The following is a 20,384-nucleotide window of genomic DNA, read 5'->3' as shown; positions in this document are numbered from 1 at the left end:
TCACAGGGCTGTCTTCGAGATTAAACAAAAGCATGGAGTGAAAGCACCTTGCATGTAATAAGCTCTCTGTGTGCGATCGCTGCTGATTTCCACTTACCCCAAAGAAGATCTATGTCCACCACTTACAGAAAACTCTTCACCCAAACAGATTTCATTCTCTTGCCAGACTTTCTTCAACTCCCCCTTTCTAACCTATCTCCTCTAACAGAATATCAACTTTGCTTCTCCCAATTCTGCATGAGCTCCACTCCCTCAAGGAACCAGGAAGATATCTGCTGGCCATGTCCAATTAGCACTTTTTTTTTTTTTGAAAGAGAGAGAAAAAGAGCGAGCAGGGGAGGGGCAGAGAGAGAAGGAGATAGAATTCCAAGCAGGCTCTATGCTGACAGCTGATGCCGGGCTCGAACTCAAGAACCATGAGATCATGACCTGAGCTGAAACCAAGAGTGGGATACTTAACTGAATGAGCCACTCAGGCACCCTTCCATTTAGCACTATTGTTGGGGGGGGGTGCTGTAATAGAGGGGTATGCTGGAACTGGCTTCATCATCTCATGAAAGCTGATTGTTAGATTTTTAGGAATTTTAGAGCTGGTGGACTTCATTTTGCTAGCTTGACATTGGCCAGGATGGCACATATACCACATAAGCTCTAATACTAAATTAGAGCTTATTTTGCTCCTTCAGGAACTTGTTTTAAGACATTTACCAGCATGCCTCTCAAATAGCTAACAGTTATAAAATATACTATTTGTCATCTGCTATTTGAAGAGCTTTACATGTACTAACTTAATCCTCAAGACAACTTTGGAGGTTTTCATTATTATCCCTCTTTTACAGACTAGGAAACTGAGAAAGTGGATTGCCAGAAGTCAAGTAGCTAGTGTAGTGACAGAATTGGGATATCAACTAGGGCAGGCTGGCTCCAAAGCCTGCATTCATAATCAGCTATCCCACCTTTGGATGGCTTTGGAAGGCTCTTGTGAGGATTCAATGGTTTACATAAAGGGCAATGATTTACATAAAGGGCTTAGCCCAGTGCTTGGTACCTAGTAATTGCTTGATAAATACTAGCTGTTATTACTTATATCAAGGATGCTTGAGTGTTTTTGAAGTCTGATGTGAATCTGACTTCAGTTGTGGATTCTTTTCCCCTCAAAGATGTACAATACATACATTACACACAGCGAATATACAATATTGAAAACAATATTCACGGACTCTCCAATGCTCAGTGATCCTAAGTCTACCTTCTGGGAAGGTAGATCCAAATAAAGGGATCAAATTCCCTTCGTGTTTCTCTTGCCATATTTTTTTTGTCAACTCACTTTCAGGGACTGTTTGTGTACTCTTCCCAAGGCATTCACTCTCCTGTGGATGTGTTCTGATTTGCTTTCACAGTGTGGGGTCCAGAATTGGGTAGACTTATAGTCTTCCTCATTTTTCCTGATCTCTCTATCAACTAATATTTTTTTCTAGTCACATTTTGCCTCTGGTGTCCTGCCTGCAGGGGACTTTCAAGTCCTCTGGCATCTGAGATGTATATTTGAGCTGTAGTTTGAACACTACTAATATCACACATTTATACATGTGCCATTACACACCCTAAAAACATACCCTACAAACAGAAAAAGAACTCTGAATATGTGCACAGTCACGTTGGGGTTTCTTGATGTGCTTTGTCTGGACATCAATGAATTAGAGACATCTACTTTGATTACCTCCTGTCTTTTAAACTTTCCTTGTGCCCTGATTCCTCTTCCTAGTCCCCCAATGCCCACCGGCATATTTGCTCTCCAGGCCTTTAGTTCAGCTCTTACTTTGACCTGAGGAAAGAAGAATGACAACTAAATAGAAATTACTTTGTCTGTCTGTGCAAAATATTGTATATGTCATCTCATTTAACTAAACTCACACAAGCCCAGGAGATAGGGGATTTAAAGGGAACTGAAACTCAGAGAGGTTAAGTAACTTGCCCAAGGCTTCACAGCTAATAACTGGCTAACCTAAAAGTCAGACCCACATCTGACAACTCCAGGCTTGCATGCTTTCTCTTGTGCTCCCAGTTCCTTTTCTGCATAACAGCATCTCACAGTGGCCTGCCATGTGGTCCCCTTCCTGCATTTCCACATTTATCAGTGGGGTTTACAAGTTTACAGTATATATAAGACTTAAAGGGATTCCAGCCACTGGGCGCTGGGGACATTCTTGCAGGTGGAGGTTCTCCCTGAATTTCACAAACTCTACCACACAGGTGTTTTTTCCTGACCAGCCTTGTGGCTCACTAACTAGTTAGGAGCAAGCTATCCCCTCAAAGATGCACAATGCATACATGTCCCTTTCCCTTCAATCTCAGGAGGCAATGGGGCTAACGCCCTTATAGAAAATAAAGCCAGGCCTCCTTGCAAGGTCCCTGAGCTAGATTTCTGATAATCCAGAAAGGCCTTTACATAAGAAAGGCAGCGTTAAAAACCTGACAGGTAGACGTCCTTCCTGCTTTCTGTGGCTTACCAACGGCCCCTAGTGGCCAGTGACTCCAAGTGCCATGAGCTGCAAGCCAGGACCCGCCTGGCTTCTTCCATGCTATCCTCTGGCTCTGTGCCCTGCAGAGTTTTAAAACACTGCATTAATTCCTGATCAACCTGTTTTGCAGTATTGGGACAGGAAAAAATGGTGGAGTCTAAAACTCTGGGTAAAGAGGGTGTTACCATGGGTGATCTAATCCATAAAATCAAGGGCCAGGCTGTCACTAAAGCCTCTCTCTTTTTTAATATTCCAGACTATAAGCCCTGGGAGGCAGATAATACTATTATCCCTGTTTAGCTGCCAGGTAAATGGACATTAAGAGAGGTTCCATAACTAGGCTACACACTGGTTGGTGGAAAGGACACCCGGGTTTGGGTGGGCATAGGTCTACATGAACACAGGCTCTAATGTTTGCAGGCAGGCAGGGTTGTCATGCAGTGGTCTGGTCTTGGGAATAATAATGGTAGCTAACATTTAAGAATCCATTCTGTGCCAGGCATGTGCTAAATGCTCTTAAGTGGAGTACACCATTCACTTATTCCAGCCACCATGTAAGATAAACATAGTCCAATTTGCCAATGGCACTGTAGATCCTTAGCAAGGTCAAAACTGCCAGAGGCCATACAACTTGAAGGAGTTGCTGGGAGTTACGACACAGGTCTTTCACATTCAAAACAACTGCTTTCACTTATCTTAATGTATTGCATATGTGTCCTTGTAGCAAGTCTGGGTCGTGGGTCTTTAGTGCTCACTCACCTGAAATATATTCCCTTGTCTTTAGTGCTCACTCACCTGAAATATATTCCCTTGTCTTTCTTGACCTGGCTGTGTGCTAACGACAGCACCAATAACAGCACTGTTGGGCCAATAACAGTGCAGGGGACTATGGAAGTCTATTTGTCAGTGTCCCTCAGAACATAGACTGTGTAGTGGGGAGAAAGTCCATTCTTTTGTATGTTTCATGCTCTCACTTATCCCCCCTGACTGCTGGTGGGTGGTGGGTGGAGTCGGATCCTGTCATTTCCTGGAGTCTTAAAGGGTTTCAGTGTATGGAGACAGTTTAGTGTAGGGACCATGAGGCAGACTTTGGAGTCAGGAGACATTGCAACAGTTACTAAACCATTCAAGACTCAGTTTCCTCATCCATGAAATGGACACAATGGTGGCTACCTCATAGGTATTTCTGCCTTTGCAGAAATTAATGAAGACAAATGTATATGATATTCTTAGTATAGCTCCTGTCTCAGGGTTAGTCTTGCTGCTGTGTTCATGAGTAAGGGAACACACAATGACTTGGTGTGGTTCTCTAGGAAGGTTATCACCAACAGCACTAACCATTGAGGATCTGGCCCCTTGTTAGGTTTTAGCAGGTGCAGTCAGGTCGTTCCCCTTGCAACATAAGCAATTCACTTAGGGCTTGATACAAGAACAATGTGTGGATGGAAGACAGCCAAAGCAATGAAGTCCCCCTCCCATCGGGATAAAATGGGGGAGAGGAGGTCATGAAGCCTTTATAGAGAGCCGTGCTAACCAAATCCCTTGCCAGTAGAGTATTGAGTCTTGGGAGCAACAGGGGACACAGCCATGGAGGAATTAATTTGCCTCAAAAGGAATTGCCGTGACTTAATGGCTTTATTGAATCCATGGTTTTTAGCCCATCGATTCCCGTTTACTTGAATTCAGGGCTGTGCAGGAGCTCTGCCGTTACTTTGCCTGGTCCTATCGATTAGCCAGCATCCCTCCTCCTCTGGCCTAGCACTCTTCCTTCTTCACACATGTCACATTCTATCCCTGCCCCCTGCTTTCTGTCCTCATTTCCCCCCTCCCAGTGATGGGGCTGGACACATACATGTGAGTCAGGCAAACCCTTTGGATTCCTTGCTAATTGAAAATAATGGCACCAGGCAGATCAATGATGCTGCGTCACATTAGGGCTCTTTGTGCTACTTTATAACCATGCTTTTGCATTAGGATTTGTTTTCTTACATTCGAGCTTTGGAAAAACAAACACCCTGAACTTTTGGGTTCTTTTGGATGATTGTCTTATTTAGCTATCCTGGGAGTGTTCTTAAGGAATATTTTCACACTTCAGTGTATGCCAGGATCACCTGGGATCTTGTACAAAAGGACATTTCTGAGCCCAAATATTTAGACTCAGTAGGTTGTTCCTCTCCCCCTTTTATAAAAAAAAAGTTTATTTATTTGTTTTGAGAGAGAGGGAGAGAGCAAGCAAGGCAAGGAGGGGCAGAGAGAAGAGAGAGAGAATCCCAAGCAAGCTCCGCACCATCAAAGCAGAGCCCGATGTGGGGCTTGAACTCACAAACTGTGAGATCGTGACCTGAGCTGAAGTCGGATGCCCAACCAACTGAGCCACCCAGGCACCCCTAATGTTACTTTCTAAAAAAATATTTGCTTATTTTGAGCGAGAGAGAGAGAGAGAGAGAGAGCATACAAGTGGGGGATGGGCAGAGAAAGAGGGGGAGACAGAATCCCAAGCAGGCTTCTCACTGTCAGTGCAGAGCCCGATGTAGGGCTCGAACTCACAAACTGTGAGATCATGACCTGAGCTGAAATCAAGAGTTGGACGTTTAACTGAGCCCCCCAGGTGCCCCTCTCCCTTTTTAAATTGAGGTAAACTTAGCATGACAAAATTAACCATGCTGAAGTGAGCAATATCCTGTATTTAGGACACTCACAATGTTGTGCAACCATCTCCTCTAAGTTCCGGGACATTCTCAACACCCTCAAAGGAGACACTGTGTCCATTAAGCAGTCACTCCCTGTCCCCCAGTGCTCCCCAGGTCTTGGTGATCGCTAATCTGCATTCTGTCTCTATGGTTCTACCTACTTTGGGTACTTGCTATAGATGGAATCACCCAGTATATGTCCTTTTGCATCCGGCTTCTTTCACTTTGCCATAGTGTTTTGAGGTTCATCCACGTTGTAGCATATTTCAGTACTACATTTCTCTTTATGACTGAATAATATCTTATTGTATGCATATACCATATTTTGCTATTCATTTAAACAAGGATTTAAATTGTGTTCTGTGGGGGATGACCTTTGGTCCACACTTTGAGAATCACTGGCAGTGGGTATCATTGGGCAGTTTGATACCTTCTCAAGTGGTTAGGAGAGTGCCAGGCCCCAGCTGCCCATTGGGTGTGATAGGACTTTGGAGAAGGTTCTAGCAGTGGATGACCAGGAAATGCCTAGTCGGGCAGGACAAGACATTGTAGCAGGGCATGGACAGAGACCTAGGCAAATAGTACAGTGCAATGCAGGTAGGAGAGACTTATATTTATATCCTGCCTCTGCTGTCTGACAATGGGCAAGTTAGAAATTCTGTGATCCTCCTGTTCCTTATTTGTAGATTGGAATAGCAACACATCATGTCCCTTGCCTTGTTGTTTGGAGTAAATGAAATAATTTTTATTAAGGACCTGGTATAAGGCCTGGGACAGAGTGAGTAACATGAGGCCCAATGTGGTCGTGATTTTTATTACTTCTCTCCAGAAAAGGAATAATGTGCAGCTGGAGTCTGGCACGGGTAACTTGCACAGACTCTCAGCTGGGAGAGAGATGCTGTCAGCTGGGTTGGCTGCTATTCCAGTACCCTATAGCACCTTTAAGAGAATTCATGAGAAAAAGACCCTAGTCGGGACAAATAAGAAGACCTGGCATGGGGCCCTTAGTTTCAACAATAAGGGGTCACCTGGGTGGCTCAGTAGGTTAAGCATCCAATTTCAGCTCAGGTCATGATCTCCCTGTCCATGAGTTTGAGCCCCACGTTGGGCTTTGTGCTGACAGCTCAGAACCTGGAGCCTGTTTCATATTCGGTGTCTCCCTCTCTCTCTGTCTCTCCCCCATTCACGCTCTGTCTCTCAAAAATGAGTAAACATTAAAAAATAAAAAAAAAAAAACAAGGCAGGGCCTTGTTTTTAAAATGAGAGTTAGTGTCAGATGGAAGCAGTAATAAGGCTAAACTGATCAGTATTGTCATTGCTGGTCTGATTTCTCTACTAGACTGTGAGTACAGGGAGGGCAGGAAATATGTTTGTCTTTCTTATTATTCTGTCCCTAGCACGTGTGTAGAGTACACACTCAGTAAATATTTGCCGCATGCATGGCTGGTTGGATGGATAGATGGATAGATGGATGCTGTGTTATCTCTATGAGCTTAGGATTCCCTAAATTCTTCTGAATCTGTCTCATGTATTGTTGGAGGAAATACTCTGCCCAAACTTCCCTTCTATGGGGTTATTTGGAAATCAGCTCCAAAATTCTCAAAAATATGCATATCTTTTGATCCAGTGTTTCCATTTTTTTTTTTTTTTTTAGTATTTAACCTAAGAAATTCCTGGAGGCTCAGAAAGATTATGGTTCAAGAACATTAATTATTTTGAATAGCAAAAACAGTAGAAATAACTTGCTATACAACAAAAGAGGGATTGGTATTATGATATTATGATTCTTCCTTTCAATAGAGTATTTCAAAGCCATAAAAATAATGTAGAAGGTTGTTTAATAACATGAAAGAATGTTCAAATCATGTAGTTAGTGAAAAAAGCAAGTCACACTACAATATTTCGATATACTACCACTGTGTGTATATGTTTGTATATATGAGTATAATTCTGGAAAAAATATATACTAAAATACTATATATTATTCTGAGGGTCTTAATTAGAGGTAATTTTATTTTTGAGCTTTTCTATAATTTCTATTGTTTTTTATGCTGAACATGTAATCAAATACAATGATATTAAATATTATTAAGGATTATTTCTGATAAGAATTTGAGTCTTAGCTGTCTTAAGTGTATCTCAACCGGCACAAGATATGGAATGGCTTTAGCTATGGGGATTGGAAAGCTTTGGGAAGGCTCTGGGGACAGCAAAGTATCAGGCAAGGCTTCTGCAACATTTCACAAGTAGAACATGTTTTTCTAGTTTTGCTAGAAGAGAGGATGTTCTTCACTCTTTCATGTCATGTACTCTGTGCTCTCCTACATGTTCCTATCACAGGTAAACTGAGGTAAGCTCAAATGACCAGAAATTGAGGGTATTTGGGGATAGCAGAGGAGTTGCAATTCAAGAAAGTCATGCGTAGCAAGCTGCAGGCAAGTGCATTGAGGATTTGGGGCAGGCTGTATTTATGGGCAAGGAGTGCAAAAGGAAGGAAGTCCAACCAGAATCCAAGCACTAAGTTCATTGGCTTGAGGAAAGGGAGAGATTCTTGGTAGATGGTCATTGGTCAGAAGGTCTTCTGTAAATCAGGCGTTCATGAGAAATGAGCTTCATTCTTAAATTCTGTTCTGCTGAAGATACATGCTTGACATTCTCCATTTTATATCCTCCAATTCCAGTTTAGATTGACATCCCTTCACATTGGCATTGGATACGTTCAGGCCATAGTAGTTGTTTTGGTCTACATGGAGACTGGGTCCATGTTGTGAGCTTCCAACTACTGAGCTAACCAGCCACACACTAGTTTCCAGAAGATAAGTTGAAACCTTTCATGGGCTGAATTGGTCATGCAAATTAATTCTGTCCCATGTTCCAGGAAGTTAAAAGAAGAAAGTCTGGGCTGAGAAAGTGCAAGTGGGATAAGTATTTCTAAGGGAAGTAAGAGAAATAAGATGACAGCTCCTGACCACTAGCTTTTGAGGTTTTTAGGTAAATATCTGGTTAATTACAGTACCCTCCTGTCCAGGCCTGAGGCTTTGTTCCTGCATCATCTTCTTTGAGGTCGAGTTCTCCCCAGAGGCTCCTGGGCCCCTTTCACTATCATGTGGCCTCTGGTTGCTCCTCCAGAATTCTTCGATGTGTTGGCATCCTGGATGGGGGTGACTTGGACTCATGCTGGGACTTCTGCAGAATTTGAAAACCAGCAGTGGTGATGGACTATGGTGTGGGCTTTAAAGGAGAAGGAAAGGTGCCACAGGGAACATGGGTAGAGGAGCATCTAAAGTCACACAAGACATGATGAATAGGGGGTTTTCAGGAATACAAAGAGAACACGTCTTCAGAGGCAGAGGTGCAGTTTCTGAAAGCCCACTGAGGTGAGAGGGAACTCAGTGCAATAGAAGACCATGTTAGCATGAAGGGCATGCAAAAGTGTTACAAGGACTAGATAATGAAGAGGCTTGTATTCCATCTTCAGGAGTCGGCAGTTCTATCCTGTAGCTCCTAGGTTGCCATTGAAGGATTTTAAACAAAGGAATGACATTTAGTAATACACACACCCTATCACTACTATTAATCCGAGTTCCCTGAAGGCAAATGTTTGATTTTGAGTCATCTCAGTGGTGGCCTCCCCCTGTGCCCAGGACAGTGTCTTATTTATGATAGTTGCTATCCTTGTATTAGGTACTCAGTATGAGTCTGACGCTTGTGCTAAGTGCTCGGTGTGGTGCATTAGAGTTTACCCGTGAAACAGAACTATTAGAGTCTCTCTGTCTATCATCAAGAGATACTGATTTATTACAGAGAATCAGATCATGCAGTTGTTGAGGCTGAGAAATCCCAGATTTGCAGTCAGCAAGCTGGACAGCCGGGAGAGAAAATGTGTTGCTCTAGTCCTAGTTCAAAAGTGTGAGAGCCAGGTGAGCTGATGATGGAAGTGTCAGTCTGCAAGCTGGCAGGCCCGAGAACCAAGAAGGGCAGATGTTTCAGTCCAAGACTGAAGGCCAGACAAGACCAATGTCCCAGCTCAGGTAGGTATTTTTTTTGGTTTTGTTTTTTTTTTTTCTCTCCAGGTGGGAGGAATTCCCTTCTTTTTGAGAGAGGGTCAGCTGTTTGTTCTATTCAGGCCTTCAGCTGATTAGGTGAGGGCCACCCACATAAGGGAGAGCAATCTGTTTTATCCAGTCTACTGATTTAAATGTTCAACTCATCCGTGGCACCTGGGTGGCTCAGTCAGATGAGCATCCGACCTCGGCTCAGGTCATGATCTCATGATCTGTGAGTTTGAGCCCCGTGTCGGGCTCGGTGCTGACAGCTCAGAGCCTGGAGCCTGCTTCAGATTCTGTGTCTTCCTCTCTCTCTCTGACCCTCTCCCGTTCATTCTCTGTCTCTCTCTGTCTCAAAAATAAATAAACATTAAAAAAATAAATAAATAAATGTTCATCTCATCCAAAAACGTACTCACAGACGCACCCAGACTAATGTCTGATAAACTGTCCGGGTACCTCCTTCTCTCCCTCCACCACCATGGCTCAGTTAAGCTGACACACAAAATTAACCAGCACACATGAATATCATTCAATATACACAGGGCAAGGTTATTTCTATTTTCATTCCTGTTTTAAAGAGGGAGAAACTAAAACTTAGAAGGTAACAACAGCTGGGAGTGAAAAGGCTATGACTAAAACCCAGACAACTGATTCCTGGGGCCATATCCTTAACAATCATGCTATATTAAATGTTTTAAAATTGTTCATAGGAGCTCCTGGGTGGCTCAGTCAGGTTAAGTGTCTTGATTTTGGCTCAGGTCATGATCTCATGGTTAGAGGGTTAGAGCCCTCATCAGGCTCCATGCACAGCCTGCTTGGGATTCTCCTTGTCTCCCTCTCTCTGCCCCTCCCCACCCTCTCAAAATAAAAATAAACTTAAAAATATAAAAAGATTTATAAAACTGTCATACAGAAATTTAACAAACATATAATCACTAACAATTATATTAAACATCTGTTAATTCCTACATAATGAGTGAATAAATGTACTGTTAGTGTCTTCCAGTAAATCCATGTTTTAAAATTTTTTCCTTGTTCTGCAAAAGAAAGACAAGGTACAGTGAGGGGAGTGTTGCTCAGCAAACACTGGTGAGTCTGGTAGGAGATTCAGTTTCCCTTTCAACTATCACTGTCCCAGGTCGTATCAGCTGCATTTCAGTAAAGAAGGAAATCAGTACATTAAGATGTGGAGGCAGACAGGACTCTGGGCATTAAATTAGCTGTGTTGTGAAAAGAGGAGACAGACGTAACTAACTCACAGCAAGACTTGCCTTTTGGAAAGAATAATGCTGTGAAATCATTTCCTGGGGATAGTCTTGAGTGTGTTTGAATGAGGTTAGTTAGCTAAACTCATCCCAGAGTCTCAGGAGCCCTAGGGGGGCCTCACCATCATTAATAAGTGGCATGTCCTGGAGATCTATGCAAATCACATTCTGCTTTCCTATTGATTTTTGTGGATTACAAAGATATCCATCAGTCAGTGGACACTACCATATTTCTTTCTTTGCCACTCAGTTTTCCTGAGTAGTTTTTTTATCTTTGAAGCACATGCTTACACATGGGAGGAGAGTGCTCTGAATCTGAAGAGTTGTTTTGGGAAAGCAAATTTGCCCTCATAATTTATGATAAGTTGCAATATTTTTTTGTTATAAATTTCCTTAAATCAGGGCACATATGGATTAATAAGAAAATATGGTGGAAAATTCTCGATTATGGTGCTAGGATGCATTTTAATATTGTTTACCCAACTGTTTAACACTTTATCAAATAGATATCAGTTGATTGTTTTCATACTTTTTCAAAAGTAGCAAAAGAACAATAAGCTATTTCAATTTAGGGGTAGGGCCAAGTAAAAGTAAACAAATAAACTTGTTGAAATATTGGCATACTTAGTATTTGGGAGGATATCACCAACACGACAACCTGGGGACCTCCTGAATTTCCCTCCTTACGTGGATGGGGATATACAGCTATGCACAGGTCAGTTCCCCCTGAGAGAAATTTAGAAACAAGTTGAATGACTCCTACACATCAGGCATCTGAGGAAATACCCACATCAAAATGCATAGGAAAAGTTGAGATAGACTCTTGCCATAAACCTCACCCCTGTCACAACATCTTACCATTAGGAGGGAAATCCCCAACTCCCAACTTCTCCCTGAAGAGCAAGGGTGTGGACCACACATCTGGCACCCCAAATTTTAAGATTAACACCAGAGAGACAGGACCCCAAAACACCTAGCTCTGAGAGACATTGGGGCTTGCATTCAAGAGCCCCACAGGACTGTCCCCTCTAGGCTCAGTGAAGAGGGAGCAGAAAAAAATGCAGATTCAATACAGTCCTTATCAAAATTTCCATGGCATTTGTCAGAGAAATGGGAAAAAAAAGTATTAAAATTCATATGGACCCCCCAAAGACCCTGAATAGCCAAAGTGATCTTGAGAAAGAAGAACAAAGCTAGGGGCATCACACTTTTGGATAGCAAACTGGGAAATACTAGAAAAAAATTATGTTGGTCTCTGTTCCTGGTTCTTGGCACAGATATCCTAATCCCCTTATAATTTCCTAAGCGATAAGAGCACTAAGAACATCTGTTGTTTAAATATTTCATCTTTGACCCTGGTTCCTGACAGAGAGTTCCTAAATCCTTGAAATTTCCTGTTTGATAGAGTATCTTTTGTTCTAATGAGGTGACTCTTCAGGGCTCTTGAGTAGCTTCAGGATGGGGTTGCCACCAGAAAGACCAAATCCTGACTAGAAGCTCAGAACTTTCATCCCTATCTTCATCCTTCTGGAAAAGGAAAGGGATCTGGAGAATGAGTTAATGATCAATCATACTTTTGTGAGGTAGGTAGCCCTCATAGAAATCCCCAAAATACAGGGTTCGGAGAGCTTCTGGGTTGGTGAACATGTGGAGGTTCGGGGAGAGTGGTGTACAGGGAGAGAACATGGAAGCGTCTCACTTCTTTCCTACATACTTGGCTCTACTATGTCTTCCATTTTTCTGTTTCTGAGTTATGTCATTTTTAAGAAGCCAGTAATTGAGTTAAGTAAATAGTTTTCCTGAGTTTTGTGAACTATTCTAGCAAATTAATCTAACCTGAGGAGGGTGTCATGGGAACCTCTGATTTATAGCCACGGGTCAGAAGCACAAGTAACAACTTGGACTTGGAATTAGGGTCTGAAGTAGGAGGACAGTCTTGTAGGACTGAGCCCTTAACCTGTGGGATCTGATACTGTCTCCAGGTAGATAGTGCCCACCTTCAAATTGTAGAACACCAAGGTGGTGTCACTTAGAATTGCTTGATGTATGGAAAATCCATACATTTGGTATCAGAAGTGTAGGAGTGTGAGAGTAAAGGATAAACACAGGAGAAATTTGTTTTTCCTACTCACAAACTATATTACAAAATTATAATAAAAACAGTATGATATTGACATAAAAACAGACACAAAGTTCACTGGAATAGGATAAAGGACCCAGAAATAAACCCGCACATACATGGTGAATTAATTCTTGACAAAACTACAAAAAAAAAAAAAAAAAAAAAAGAAGAAGAAGAAGAAAGGACAGTGTCTTCAAAAATGGTGTTGGGAAAACACCCTGAAACTCCTAGAAGGAAACTTAATGGGTAAGCTTCTTGACTTTGGTCTTGGCAATAATTTTATGGATTTGACACCTACACCAAAGGCAACAAAGTAAAGAATAAGCAAGTTGGGACTACATCAAACTAAAAAATAGCTTCTGCTCGGCAAGGAAAACCATAAACAAAATGAAAAGTCAACCTATGGGATCAGAGAAAATATTTGCAAACCATGTATCTGATAAACCATGTTAATATCCAAAACATATAAGAAATCCAACCAACACAATAGCAAAAAACCGAAATAATCCAATCAAAAATAAACAAAGGACCTGAATAGACATTTTTTCCTGAAGAATGCATACAAATGCCAACAAGTACTCGTGCAACACGTGAGCAACAAGTGATGCCCAGCATCATTAATCATCAGTGAAATGCAAGTCCAAACCACAATGAGATATCACTTCACACCTGTTCATTGTCCCTATTCATTGTCACATTGTTCATAATAGCCAACACATAAAAACAAACAAACCTTAGTGTCTGTCAATGGATGAATGGACAAAGAAAATGTAATATATATACCTATATATGTATTCCTACCTATATATACTAGTGAGGTATTCACATACACACACACCTACACCCAATGGAATATTTTTCAGCTGTAATAAAGAAAAAATCCTGCAATTTGCTACAACATGGACGAACCCAGAGGGCATTATTTATGCTAAGGGAAGTAAACTGAATGGCGAAAGACACTGCACAGTAGTACTTATATGTGAAATCTAAAAAAAAAAGAAAAAAAAGAGGTTGACTTCATAAAAACAGAACGATGGTTGCCTGGGGCTGGGGGGGTGAGGGATATGGAGAGAAGTTAGTAAAAGGGTACCAACTTACGGTTATAAGATGCATAAAGTCTGAGGATCTAATGCATTACATGGTGACTATGGTTGATAATACTGTATTGTATAATTGAAATTTGCTAAGGGAATAAAACATGAGTGTTCTTAAATCATCAAAAAAGATTAATATGCACAGTTATGGTTGTGTTAATTAGCTGGATGGCGTGACTCCTTTAATAATGTTTACTTATAGCAAATCATCACATTGTATACTTTAAATATGTTACAATTTTATTTGTCAATCATACTTCAGTAAAGCTGGGGGGAAAAAGAGAAATATTTGCATAATTAAGATTGATTCATATGGGAGTAATGTTGGGGCTTTAGTGGCCCCGGCTGGTAGAAAAGGATGTCCTAAGTCCTGTAGTAGTCTACTTTGTTACACCCAAAAGGAAGCTCCAGGCTAGAATAAGACCAGGGTTCGCCACTTAAGGGAATTCAACATAGGAAATTTTTTTTTTATTTGCAAAGAACTAAACTCATTCTTGCTAGTTCAAGTAAAGGAGAGTTTTGAAAATTTACAGGGACACTTCACAAAAATGAAAGACAACTGTGTACTTTGCTTCAGAAAGGCATAGGCTTTGTTGTAAAGGTCCTAAGGATGGAGTTTTCTCGTGTCTGTTTTTTACTCTCTAGCTGCATTAAAAAATGTTGATTGGTTTCTCTGAGTAATACCACTTTCTAAGATAATTGGTAAGTGTGTGGCTAAAAATGACCATCCTGTTCACGACTCTACATGACCTTTCAGTTTAAACATACATGTGCCTGATTATACATTTCCCCCCCTTTGTTAAAACTCTCAAGAGAGAGAACTGATTATTTCCTAGTCAATTAGTAGATTGACTTTTCTTGTGTTGCCTTTTTGTGTGTGTTAGGTGTGCAGTTGACTAGGTCACATGCTAAAACGCCCCTTAACAGGTGTTGGGAGCAAAGTTCTCTGAGAAGGGAATGTGGGCTTATTGGTAGCCCACTGTATCCCAAATGTGAGTCCCAGAAGGGCCTCTTTTTTAAGCAGTGTACCCTGAATCACAGAGGTATCAAGTATCTGTCCCCTGTCATCCCTGTTAAGCAGAACTCAAACCAGTGGCCGCGAGTTTGGCTGACAGGATTCAGTTACCAGAACAGGGGGATTGGCATGCATGTGGCCAAGGCTCCAGCCTGGTATGCTTATGTTCAGAACAGAATCCCAATCCTAGAATGGGAGTAGGTATGAAAATCAGGAACCAAGGTACAGGCACTATCAAATGGATGGGACAACATGACGTGTGTTATGAGGAGGCTTATGACTTCAAACAATGACTGCATAAGCTGCATGATGCGTTAGAATCAGCTGAGGAGCTTAATTTCAGGGCATCTGCCCAGATCTAGTGATCTGCTAAGAGAATTCTTTTGACAGTATCAGGTGCTGAATCTAGTGGATGGTTAGGTTTGGAAACTTGTGACGTGCTAGGCTTTCAGATGCCTGCGCGTACCTGATTCTGAGCCAACCTGCAACAGCCTCAAGGGCCTAGTTCCTCTTACTTCCAGGCCAGGGCTCTTTCCTTTGTATTCTGCTGCTGCCTTTATAGTTGAAAGACATCACAACACTCTTCTGTACCTGAGAAACAGGGTTTGTCTTGCTGTGACTATTAGATTTTATGCCATATGATCAGGGTAGGTAGGACTCAGATGGATATCATGAGAGAGAGAATTTTGAATATATGTGCCCACAACAATTGGGCTGTATCAGAAAAAGTTAGATTTTAATAAATATTTTTTCAATGGCACACGATAACATGTAAGATGTTACATATCTATGCTGGATCTTCCGGGGGTTCTCCTATGAGCTTTTCTAACTCCAGGAACTAGGCTAGTTGCTGAGGCAGATGGAAAGGAGAACATGGCAAAGTATACCTTGACTTTTAAGCTTCTACCGCAAAGTGATATATAATAGTACAGTTCACATTTCATTGGCCAAATCACTCCCGTCACATAGGCAGGGAAGTGTAATCCTACTATATAGCCCTGGAAGAAGAGACCTATTCATAATGTCTAGCACAGGGACTTTTGACTTGTCTACTACTACATGCTTAGCATTTAGAACAGTGTCTGGCATATGGTAGGTACTTAAAATATGCTTTGAATAAATATATGAAAGTAAAATAACAGTTCATATCACCTAGGATTAACCTTGGTTCCTGGACACAGTTCTGAAATTATCTTTGTTTGAACCTTTAAGGCAATAATGACAGAAAAAAAAACTATGTTTGGGAAATTGTCTTCAATGTAGATTATTCATGGCTGGGAAGCCTTGAGCTTGAGAAGCATCTAGGCTGCATGAGTCCCTAGTTGCATTTTATATTGGTATAGGAGTCATTTTTTCATGTTTTTTCAAAGGGTATTTGGCAGGTCGGTTTGAATAGTTGTCTGATTTTTAGGATATTAAAGTGTGGGATGTGGAATTGGAGTGTCATTCAGGGATTTCACTACAGAGCTGAGAGTGGAGCCACCATATTGACAATTAACTTTGCAGAGGATGTCATGGGGGATCCCCTTTTCTCCAAAATTATGGTTCCTCTTGGGCTTAACATTGGCTCTTACATGAAATGGCTAGAAGACTGCACTTAAATGGCTATCCCGGGAGGCCTGGCTCCCAGATCTGCAGGCACATTAAGATTAATGGCCACTTCCATTTTCCTGCTTTGTCCTCAGCAAGCATGGGCCCTTAGAGCCACTTTATGCCAGAAGAACAAATGTTTGAAAATGCCCCTTCCGTTTCTGGGAAATCTAAAACCTGCCCATAATTTGGCTAATTTGTAGTTGATCATGGGGAAGATAATGAGTAGGGAAAATTGAGGGAGCAGGGGACAGAGTTGCTAGGAAACAGATTTACTTCTAACATCTAGACAAATAAACTAAAAAAAAAAAAATGGTGTTAATGAGTCCGGTTACTGACAATCTCAGTTCCCAAGAAGCACAAATATGGAAATAGCGTTGCCATGAAAAAGCACCAGTCAGAGGCAGAGGCTCTGGGGAAGGGAGCAGACCATGGAGATTCAGCATCTAATAGTACTTTCTTAGAGTCTTCATCTCATTTCACCTCCTCTGCATTGACTGCTGGAAGGGTCAATGAGGGAAGGTGTGTGTGAGCAATTTATAAACTTTAGGGAATTTTGTGTCTGCACAAATCCCAGTCATTTGAGCAGTTGTGAACTCTGATCTCTGTTTCCCCAACCCAGCAAAACTGCTGCTGTCTGCTTGATTCTAGTTTTCTGCATTGTGATTTGGAAAAAATGCCCTCACAAAGAAAGCTGGTGTGTAAATGGGAGGGCTTTACCTCATATGCTTCCCTTCTCTTGAGGCTCAAAGCTTTACCTTGGTTATTGTTCAATACCGGAAAACAATTGTTTTATATATTTCGTTCAGCTTTTCCAGCACAGGTTAAATCTGATAGCAGCTACTCTATAAAGGCTAGAACTAGAAATTATTGTAGCTTTCTTACAGCTTTTACTTTATTTTGCTGGGTCAGAAAACAAACAAAAATCCTTCAAGTAGACAAATTAATAAAATAATTATAAATTCTGTTAGAGTCTCTGAAGAAAAACAAATAAAGGCATTGAAATAGAAGTGAGAAATGGGCAGGATTTTGGATATGGTGGTCAGTGGAGGCTGGTTTGAGGAGTCTGAAGTTGAGATAAAAAGGATGATTAGGACCTTACTTATGTGAAGCAGAGGTAGGAGGGGAGAACAAAAGAGAATTACAAATAAAGGTATGGATTCTGAATAAGTGATGCTTGCTGGAATTTATGCCTCACAAACAAGAGCTCGAGTATTGCGTTAAACCTGAGTGCCATGTTTTGAAATAGATAATTTGTTGTAAGTGTTGCTAAGCTGGAGGGCTCCAGAGACCCTGAAAGGGGAAAAATAAAGAAGCCAAGGCTGTATCTAGGGATTGGATATGGGGCAGCGTTTGGGAGTATGCTACCATGAGCACTATCTTCAAATGCCCAAATTGCTGTCTTAAAGAGGATAAGCAATGCTTCAGTGCATAGGCTGGCAAACCACAGCCCAAGGGCCAAATCCAGCCACACAGCCTGCATACTAAGAATGGATTTTTACATTTTTAAATGATTACATTTTTGGGGTGCCTGGTTGGCTCAGTTAACTTCAGCTCTGGTCATGATCTCACGGTTTGTGAGTTCGGGCCCTGTATCAGGCTCTGTGCTGATAGCTCTGAGCCCAGAGCCTGCTTCATATTCTGTGTCTCCCTCTCCCTCTGCCCTTCGCCTGCTCAAGCCTCTGTCTCTGTCTCTCAAACATAAATAAACATTAAAACAATTAAAACAAATTAAATGCTTACGTTTTAAATAGTCCTCTCAGTACCTATATACTTGCTTCCATTTTGTTGCTTGGCCCAACGAAACTTAAACTGTTTATCTGGCCCTTTAAGAAAAAGTTTGCTGACCCTTGCTCTAAAACAATTGCAGGAATTTAATTTGCTGTAGCAAAAGAAATGGGCAGCAGATTTGGAATACAAATCCTCTAAGGGAAAAGTATTTTTCTAGATGGGGTACTGGAGAGGTCTCCCTCATAGGCTTTCTCCTTACCCCTCATTTCACACTGGCTAGTTTTCCACCTACTCAGCCCATGCATGAGAGGACATTACTTGGCTCTCTGAGAAGAGTGTGGAGGCGCTGGACCAAGTGGCTACGGATTTGATTCTGCGAAATTGGACGGTTTTCTATTTAGCTAAGATGATAGTTTGAGTTGAAAACACCCAATTAGTGACTGTAACTAATACATTCTTTCACTCAATTAAATTATTTTATCATCCAACTGGATATAAAGCATAAAGTCCTTCACAAGGATCAATGGGACAGAATAGAAAACCCAAAAAAGGACCCACAACTATTTCATCCACTCATCTTCGACAACGCAGGAAAGAGTATTCAATGGAAAAAAAGACAGACTCTTCAACAAATGGTGCTGGGAGAACTGGAAGACAAGATGCAGAAGAATGAAACTGGACCACTCTCTCACACCATACACAAAAATAAATTCAAAGTGGTTGAAAGACCTAAGTATGAGACAGGAAACCATCAAAATCCTAGAGGAGAATACAGGCAGTAACCTCTTTGACCTCGGCTGGAGCAACTTCTTACTAAACAGGTTGCCAGAGTCCAGGGAAACAAAAGCAAAAATGAACTATTGGGACCTCATCAGGATAAAAAGCTCTGCACAGTGAAGGAAACAATCAACAAAACTAAAAGGAAGCCTATGGAAAGGGAGAAGATATTTGCAAGTTACATATCTGATAAAGGGTTAGTATCCAAATTTGACAAACTGAACACTCAAAATACAAATAATCCAGTGAAGAAATGGGCAGAGCACATGAATAAACATTTTTCCAAAGACAAGACAAATCAAAACCACCATGAGACACTACCTCACACCTGTCAGAATGGTTAAAATTAACAACACAAGAAACAATAGATATTGATGAGGATGTGGAGAAATGGGAACCCTCTTGCACTGTTGGTGGGAGTGCAAACTGGTGCAGCCACTCTGGAAAACAGTGTGGAGGTTCCTCAAAAAGTTAAAAACAGGACTACCCTGTGATCCAGCAATTTCACTACTAGGTGTTTACCCTACAAAATACTGATTTGAAGGGACACATGCACCCTGAGGTTTATAGCAGCATTATCAACAGCCAAATTATGGAAAGAACCCAGATGTCCATCGATGGATGAATGGGTGAAGAAGATGTGGTATATATATACACAATGGAATATTACCCAGCTATCAAAAAGAATGAAATCTTGCCATTTGCAACAATGTGGATGGAGCGAAAATGTATTATGCTAAGTGAAATAAGTCAGAGAAAGACAAATACCAAATGATTACACTCATATGTGGAATTTAAGAAACAAAACAGATGAATGTATGGGAAGGGGAGAAAAAAGAAGAAAAAAAAAGAGAGAAAGAAACAAACCATAAGAGACTCTTAAAGGTAGAGAACAAACTGAGGGTTGGTGAAGGGAGGTGGGTGGGAGATGGGCTAGATGGGTGATAGGTACTAAGGAGGGTACTTTTTGTGATGGGCACTGGGTGTTGCATGTAAGTTATGAATCACTGAATTAGACTCCTGAAATAAACATTGCACTGTGTGTTAACTAGAATCTAAATAAAAATTTGAAAAGAAAAAAAAAGAAAGACAGCTCATTAAAAAAAATAATAAATATAGCATAAAGTCCATGAATAACAGATTAATGTCTGAAATTAATCTGTCATAACTCACCAACAACCAAGGGAAGACTAGTTCATAGTATAGTAAACTAGGTGAATTCTCTGGAAACTAGGCTCTGGGCCCAGGTACTTCAAAAGGAAAATACTAATTTCAGAGCAGTCTTTCCTAGCAAAAACCAAACAGGTGATGGAAAACCCTGGAATATGGTGTACCTATTATTCCTTTACCTAAGGAGAACAGTCTGATGGGGAATAATAAATAATCAGATGTGTATAGGATATTCACTTAGTTTTTATAGGTATAGTGTAATACACAGTGCTATAAAATGTAGATCAGAAATGTATTTTGTCTTTGAAGGAAGTTAAAGACAGTTTTCTTTTTTTTTTTTTTTTTTTTTTAAATTTTTT

The sequence above is a fragment of the Lynx rufus genome, unplaced genomic scaffold (genome assembly GCF_022079265.1).
Source record: "Lynx rufus isolate CCGP_SWC_20201006 ecotype Redwood Valley unplaced genomic scaffold, mLynRuf1.p SCAF_1, whole genome shotgun sequence".
Taxonomy (NCBI): Eukaryota; Metazoa; Chordata; class Mammalia; order Carnivora; family Felidae; genus Lynx; species Lynx rufus.
This window is presented reverse-complemented; position numbering follows the sequence as displayed.